The sequence below is a fragment of the Lactuca virosa genome, chromosome 2 (genome assembly GCF_052849685.1).
Source record: "Lactuca virosa cultivar CGN04683 chromosome 2, Lactuca_virosa_CGN04683_v6, whole genome shotgun sequence".
Taxonomy (NCBI): Eukaryota; Viridiplantae; Streptophyta; class Magnoliopsida; order Asterales; family Asteraceae; genus Lactuca; species Lactuca virosa.
In genome coordinates, this window is record NC_136427.1 from 307486107 (window position 1) to 307495369 (window position 9263).

Here is a 9263-nt window from a genome sequence, read left to right on the forward strand (position 1 = left end):
GCTTAAAAGCATCCTCATGATCTTTTCCATAAAATGGAATATCCTTAAGTGCAGTGAGGATATGTCCTTTCAGCTCGAATGTGGTAGTGGCGGGAATTATGGGTTGTATTAACCCTGGACCAACATCGTCTCTAATACACTTCTTGTAAGCTCCCACAGACATATCTTCTATGTTTTCCATCTCGTTTACTGGCTCGTTCTCGGGTTCACTCATATATGGTCCAAACTCGGCCTCAGATTCGTATTTGGATTCGTTTGGGTTAGGAATTGGGTCTAGGCTTTCAACTTTGCTCTTGTCCTTTGAAGATGTGCTTGATTCTCCCATTTTCTTTCCTGATTTCTTTGTAAAGACAGATTTAAGATCTTTGAAGGATGGCATCTTTGGAGTTTGATCTTATTTCACGTTCTTATGAGTCTTCTTGTGAAAGGTAGACTCTGGATCCTCAAGTGGATGCACCAAAGGTGTATTGGAACCCCTGGTCATCAACTTCTGCAATAAAAAAAACGTAAAACTGAACAAAAACTAAATAAAAATAGCCTACTGACTGGTCACCATGACGTGGTAAAGGTTACCACCTCGTGTTGTCGCAAAAAATTAAACAGAAAAGAAAAACAAAGAAAACGCAAAATCTACTGAACTCACGTCGTGATCTTAAGGCTCACGTCATGAGTTGCGTACTAGAACAAAGATTAAGCTGAAAAAGTAACTTTTTGCAGGTTTTACCCCACAAAAAGGATCGATTAACCTAAAGCAAATAAATCAACTAACAATTAAGTCGTTCCCCGACAATGGCGCCAAAAACTTGATGCGTGCAAATAGCTACACCTAATTTTATATTTATAACCTAACTAACTTAACTAACTAAAATGCACCTAGGCAGTGTACCTAGTCGAATTATAGAATAGTTTGGGTAAGTCGGGTGTCGATCACAGGAAACGGTTTTGACTAATTAATCTATCTACTACTAAATTAACCTAATTACTAACAAAGAAAGGGGTTTTATCAAATTTTTCAAGTTTAGATGAACTTAATTCTTAATACGAATTCAATCAATTAACAAGACACTTCTGTTAATTCGAATCCACTTTCCCTCAATGGTTTATAAATTAGTTATGACAATTATTGTTGGTTACCAATTAATAACGTATTAGCAATTCAATTCCAAATTTACTAATATTCAATAAATTCATGTAGATCAAAGTATGTTCACACTTAAGTTAACACCGAATCAATTAATTAAAGTATTGGAGCTATGTAATATTGATTTACAAAACACAATTATATTCATAATTCGAGGTCTCTAGCACAGTATGGTTCAATAATTAGTTACTTATCTAGGATTGGTTTGATCCTAGCTCTAATAATCTAATGATCACTAAATTATCAGGTATTCTAATTCATGCAGATTAATAATTACTAACTACACTGAATAAGAATTTAAAGAAATTAAATATCAAAACAAACATGCTAGGTTCAATCAATCTAACACAAGTCTTAACCAACAAGTAAATCAAAGTTAAAGTATTAACACCATGAGTTCCAGCTTCATCTAGCTAACAGAAGCAACTAGATTTAGCTGGACATACCAGCAAAAAAACTCAAATAACTCATATTGAAAAAACATGATTAAAGTGTACCAAATTATTAAGCTAATATGAACTTATCCTCTCCTTAGTTCCTAACAACCAATTCCAGAACTCTTTTCCTTCTGAATTTCGTCTCCAGGAACCCTCCAAGGCAGCCAAAAGTCCTTCAAGTCGTAATGATCAAGGATTTATATAGTTCTCTCAAAATTTGCGCATCACGTCGTGTATTAGCAAAAGTCCTTATCGGGCAAGGATTATTACTTCGTGTATACTTATCCTCCAGAATCTTCAAGTCACGTCGTGATCTTGTGGTTCACATCGTGAATGTAGTTGATATCGTGGGTTTCTTTTTTTTATTCACCAAGTCTCCAAAGTTCCATGTTTTGTCAATTTTAGTCATTTTCTCCAAAAATGCTTCTATTTAGCTGCAAAGTATAATTTAAGCTTATAAGTATCATTATTCAATGCAAATAACCAAATTATTAATAAAAATGTGAATAAATATTGCCTAAAAACATACATAAATATGGCAATATCAAAATACCCCACACTTATTCTTTGCTTGCCCTCAAGCAAATCTAATTATTTTTAAACTCAAACCTTCATCACCAACATCACATAGAACAATCCAACTCAAGCTCAGCCATTATGCCAAGACCTCAACGAGTGCATTTGTGTCTAAAATCTTCCTAAGGACCCCCCCTAATTCTAAATACTCACAATCCACATAAACACTCGCCCACTTCTTTTGAACAACGCTCATTTTATGCATCCCTCCGAATCCATCCACAGAAAACTTTTTAACCTCAAGGTATTTTTGGTTAAGCAACCCAAGCATACATAATCTAGAAATTACAACTTTTTGATACCACAATGCAGCTCTTGGAACTCTTCACTTCTTTGATATTTGATCTTTGATATCTTTGAATTCACCACATTTATGATTTTTGGTATCTTTGGCTTTTTGAATTTCTTCATATATATATATATATATATATATATATATATATATATATATATATATATATATATATATATATATATATATATATATATATATATATAGATCTTTTTCTCTTCATACTTTGATTGCTCCAAAAATTCTTTCAACTTTTTGGTATTTTCTCTCTTTTTTTACATGTACTCACTTTTTTTTCACTCAAAACCCTACATGCTTAAGCAGGGGCGCTTAGCTTCAACCTTTATTGGTTAAGGTATTAGTTTTCCTGGATACATTTCAAGTACAAGATGCGAAACATATTGCATCTGTCAAACTAAGTGAGATTATGTTTTTGTCCCATGATTTCACTAGAATAAAGGGGACCACAAATGCACTATAACGTATATTGGCTCAACTTAACATTTGAGCACTCATCAGATCATCCCATATAACACTAGCAATTTAAGTTCAAATTATTATTATTACTAGATCTAATTATTAGATTATTATTTCAAATCAATTAAAATTTTTAAATTTTACCAGATTTTCTAGCAATTTAATTTTCTACCCCTACCCCACACTTATTACATACAATGTCCTCATTATATGCATAAAATAATATAAAACAATAAAAGGGAGAAAAAGGAATAGACTCCCCTGGGATAGTAGAGGCATGATCAAACTCCAATGGTGTGGATGAAATGTGCATCTTGAATATGGACCTCTTCTTTGAATAAGGAACTTGTATCTTGAAACTTGCGAGATATGTTGATGTGCCAACAAAATATAGAATCGAGCCTTCAATCTTCAATAAAGGTGGTACAAATCTCCAAAGCGTAAAGACAAATGTAGGAAAGCATACAACACATTTTATGGTAGAGGAAACATTTTATGGTAGAGGAAGTGAGCTGAATCTGATCGCGAAGAAATGGATTTCGATCGCATGATTCGAAGATCGGATTTTTGAGCTGCTACTTTAGAGTTAGGAGAGATATATTGCTTAGGAATATGTAATAGCATAGTTTCCATTTGAATTGCGTTGTAAGGAAAAGTTTTTCCGCACCTTTGATAAATAAAATAAAATTTGATTTTGTCTTATATATTTATCCTTGCAATGAAATTGTGAAAATTGATGTGTGTATGTTTCTATTATTAGCAATGTTGAAATGGATGTGATTCTTTATTATGTTATTTGTGGTAATGTCGAGAATTTACCAAATAAGGAAAGATTCTCATCGCTCAAGTTTCAATTGGACAGAAACTTGGAATCATACAACTTGTATTGTATGATGAATGAGAATCATCATATTTGGAAATTAAGACTGATTCCTTGACAAAGAGTCAAGTGAAGCACTAGGAGAACTAGTACACAATGTTGTGCACTAGTCAAGTCTGCCACAAAGAATAATAAGATTGTTCGTCATGATTTGCTAAGAGTTTAGTAAATATGGTTATACTTATATGATTAAGTGTAATTCTGAGTTGTTGAAAGAGTTTCAATAAATGGAAGAACTGATAAGAAGAATCGGTTAGGCAGAAAGATAAAATCGGATAGGCACGATGGTATGATAATACTTGTGAAACATGACAGTACATTAGTACTTTTTGTATAACCATGGTAGGCACGACAGTACAAAGTACATGGGTTTAGCACGACAATACAAAAGTACTTGGATTTAGCACGACAATACAAAAGTACTTGGGTTTAACACGGCAGTACAAAAGTACTTGGGTTTAGCATGGAAGTACAAAAGTACTTGGGTTTAGCATGGAAGTACAAAAGTACTTAAGATAGGCACAGTTTATTATCCCACACGGCTCTCTCTCTATAACCTAATCACAACCTCTCATTTATTATTTTTCACAACCCCTCACTACCCAGTCATATTAGTAAGTATGTTAAACATAACAATAAATCATGTAGTAATCATATTTGTATAACTACCTTAAACACAGAAAAGATAGCGTACATAGCAGTTGAGAATTTAGAATACTTATATCAATGTGTAAGCTTGAAAGTAACTATGCACTCACTTGTTAAAGTGATGACTCCAAATTTGCGCAGAGCTTCGCTTCTAGCAACCGAGCTTTCCTTTGACGCGACCTAGTATCATTATCACTAAGTCTTAGTCTAATATTCTACACAACTAGAGAGAATCAAGACCTATCAATCATTCTAATGAATACTGATAGTTTCTATCAAATAATTTTCAGCCAGGTAGGATAGTCGAGTGGCAAGACCATTTCAACATATAGTCTTTCTAAAATCCAACAACCAAGCCGACGTGACCATTCTAGACACCTCTCCTGTAAGTAGATCAATTAGTATATGACTTGGAATCACTGATAAATCTTAATTATAGGTTTATAACAACGAATATGACTATAATTATAAATTATGTGAGGGCAGAGTAAGTGTAGCTCACTTACAGATTATGGATAAGAACTAGGGTCCAAGTGGGCAAAACTCTTACTCAGGGTCTCCTACTCGAACGCGTACTCCAGGGTGTCGCAGCCCTTCGTCGAAGGCTAAAACTAAGGGAAATGGACAAAAACAGAGAGAATTTCGAGAGAGGGGATGATGGGGAGTGAGGAAGCAAATGAGCAACCAAAGTCTATTTATAGCACAATTGCGCGCCACGTACACCTGAGACGTCGCTTCTCCCATTTTCAGCCACATGTCGCAAATATGGTGATACACGCCTAGGTATGCGACATGCAACCCACCTGTGCGTGACGCTTCTCATAAAACTTCAGAAAATCTTATCTTCTTCATACGAATATCCCCAGAGAGCTCTCGATAAGATCTACAACTTTCTTTTAGACTCCGTCGTTTAATTTTGACTTTATTTTTAAAGTTATATTTTTAACATGCTTAGACTATTAAAGTCTGTTAAATTCATAACCTCCTCATGTGATATCCGTTCTCGACTGTCTTTATATCGACGAAACCATATGGACGAGATCTTCAACCCTCGTTTAGATTGCTTTTCCAAACAATCAACCGATTTCTACTTCGGTTTCTGTGACAACCCAAAATTTTTGCCTTGTAAAGTCAGTCCAATCAATCAAAAGTCAGATTCAATTCTATTACCTTTTAACCTTGTTAAGGGTTTGTTTGAGAGCTTCTAAGCCTAGTGTAATGTATGAATGGATACTAGGATGAGTTAGCTTGAGATCGGGAGGATTAATTTGAACCGGAAAACCCCTCACAAGGTGTGTAAGGTCGTACAATGGGTTCACGGCCGTACACCACCTCTTGTATATATAAGAGTGACCATTTTTCTTCATTTCTTTCTCCCTTGGCCGCAAACACAACCCCATTCTCTCTCAACTAGCTTCAACCGAGAACACTTTTAAGTCTAAAAAACGTAAGTGTTTCATCCTTAAACTTGTTGTACTTGAAAGACCACTAGATCCAAGCCTTAATTCTTCATGTTTCAACATGAACTTCGTATTCTTGAAGGGAGTACGGCCGTGAACCCTTTATAGGTTCATTGGCAGTACACACCCTAAAAGGGTTCCAAATCATAAGAAATCCACCCTTTGACTGGTTGTATACCTCATTGCACATCTAGGCCTTGATTTCCCATGGATCATTTACCTCTTTTGCATGTTTCTTCCATGAGTGTATGACCGTACACTCATTGGCCGTGAACTCCATGGCCATGAACACTCTTGTATGGCCGTAAACCACCTTCAAGCAATCACATATGATTCTAGTACTTCATTTTAAGTGTTTCCTAGTCCCTAAGGTTGTTTCCCTTCATGATTAGTTGTTTAAACACTAATTATATAAGAACATGTATCAATATATGTCATTTAGGACTCGTTTGTGTCACGGGAATTCATTCGTGGAACTTCTCATCCTTACTCGAATCTTCAATTGAATCACCAACATAAGGTGAGTTGATATCCCTATGTTTTACCACTTTTCACTGTTTTAGGGGGGGGATACAAGTCTAAACACAAGAAATTGTGTTTACTATAAATGAAATTCTTTAAATATTTTAAATGACATCAAGCCATCAAAATTCTATTAAAACATCGTTAAACTCTTTTAAATATTGATAAATGCTTTTAAATGTTATTAAACTCTTTTAACTATTAGTAAATGCTTTTTAAAATGTTTTATAAATTCTTTTAACTCATATTGTGTATAAATCATGTTTATATGTATGTATTTATATAAATAAGATTTAAAGGGCTTAGGACTAATGATTTACCTTATTTCCTTTTCCTTGTCTAGATGTGGGCTTAGGGTAAATTTATTTGTCCGACTGCTGTTTCGATTTATTTATATATCTTGTATATACGTATGAATATAAAAGTTGGTTCAATAGGATTTCATACTCCCTTTGTAACATGTCGAGCAAAGGGAGTGCATTCATGAATATCACATACTTAACAAGAAATATTAGTAAATTATAATAGGTATAATTTAGGAGTCAGATCATGATCATAGTCGTCTTAAACATGTATAAAGGTTTAGTTACAACTTTATTTACAAAAAGGTTTTTACAGTATTACTCGTAAACTCGTTAACACACTCAATTTGTGAGATACGTCTTCGTATACTTATCTAAGAACAGAGGGAAGTCTAGACTTATTTAACCAGAGTCTCCTGGAGGCAGAGCATAAGTTTGTGTATTGATCTATACGGGACTGACAATCCCGCACCCTAGCTGTTAGCTACAGTTGGAATGGGATGACAAAGTCATAAGCCATTTTGGTGTTTACAAAGCGTCGTGTCAGGTTATCAGTCGGATCAAGTATGTTTATAAGTACTCGCATGGGAGAAACTTACGGTATTCTGACGTAGTAATATACTTTCTACACAATCTTAAGGAGTAGTTTCTGTGATTACTTGGCATGTACACCAAGGTTATATGCGATGAGAAACTGATAGACAATGGAAGGTGTGAACTCTGTTGATGTGAATTATTTAATGCACTAGTTTTTTATTTGTAAGTCCTAATTTATCGCATCTAAACCACACCTTACAGGTAGTGAACCCGATCGAGTATAGTATAGCTTTGATAAGTAAGGGTGTCGAACACAAGGGGAACGGTAGTGAAATTATTTAAAATATTTGATTATAGGTTACAAAACACACAAAAGCAGTAAAGAAATGGTTTATTAAATCTCAGACGAACAATTAATTAACATATCTCGATAAACTAACAGGAAAACAAATTTCCTCAGGTACTTTGGTTTAGATAAATTACACCTTAAAAGCATAGACAATCTCATAAACAAATTCATTTATTCATGTTCACCGATTCCTAAAATGATTAGATTCGCGTTCACTATTACTAATCCTTTAGCAAACAAGTCAATTCAAACAGTGATCAGTTGATTAAACTAACATGTTTCCTAGTGTTCAGTTCGTATCAAGCAAGACTTGTAATAATAGTTAATCAAATTACTAATTCAATTTAACCTCTTGTTGATGGTCATCAAACAAGGCTCACACATTAACTTACTTATTTCCGAGTTAATCCTAGTTTCACATTCGCTATTCCTAGTCATATAATCTTGATGGTCATCAAAATCATAAGAGACAAGCAATCAAGCAGATGTTCATACAACTCAATTTACTTGACAATTAACAGCAAATAACTATCATTAAAACGTAAGGATCTTTTAACAAGCTTGGCAAAATAAAACATAAACAAACAATCTAATCTAGCAATTAATCTATAAATCAAGGTTTTATTCAATCATAAACACAAAGTAAAAGGTTTTTACACCTAAATCAGATAGTAAGCACATAATAGTATCACAGTGGGATGCTAAACATGGTCACGTTAACAAACCACATGATTAGCGACACGTATCCGCTCTCTAATCCTTCCGATCTCCGCTCCCGTTAGCTTAACAGCCTTTCGGCCGCCTTCTAGACCCTCAAAACGGCTTAACAGAAGTTAATTGTCGACTAAATTAGGTTAGAAGTCGAATCCTCCCCTCTGGTTAGCTAATAATCGCTTTTTATAACCCTTGGAACCGACTTACGTACGATGGGCGTAGCTAGAAGTCTATCGCGATAAGGAAGTCCGGATGCAAGCCCGTTACGCCGGGCGTAAATGAGTCTACGCGGGGCGTAACCCGTGTTTCACCATTACGCTTGGCGTAACTTATATTACGCTGGGCGTAATTGCAGTTTTCAGCATTTTTTGTTCTTTTAGCTTCTAAACCCGATTTCCGCTCCAGTCTTTTATTTTCCGCTCTATCGACAACTAATAGCTGCAAATCATAATTCAAAGCATTATAAGTACTTTTTAGTTCTAAAAGAGAATAATATAGGCTAAAATATTAAGATATAATGTATAAATATATATATGTATATATATATATATATATATATATATATATATATATATATATATAAATACACATATCAAAATACCCCACACTTAGACTTTGCTTGCCCCTAAGAAAACTTACTTTTATTTTACCAATATCGCAAAAAACAATCCATTTTAAACTCAGCCATTATGCCAAGACCGCAACGCATGCATTTGTGTCTAAATTTTTTCCTAAGGACCCCCCTAATTCTAAATACTCACAATCCTCATACACACTCGCCCACTTCTTTTGAACAATGTTCATTTTATGCAACCCTCCGAATCCATCCGCAGAAAACTTTCTAACCTCAAGGTATTTTTGTAGAGCTACCCAAGCATACATACACTAGAGAATTACAACTTTTAGAAGATACCACAACTTGGAGTTC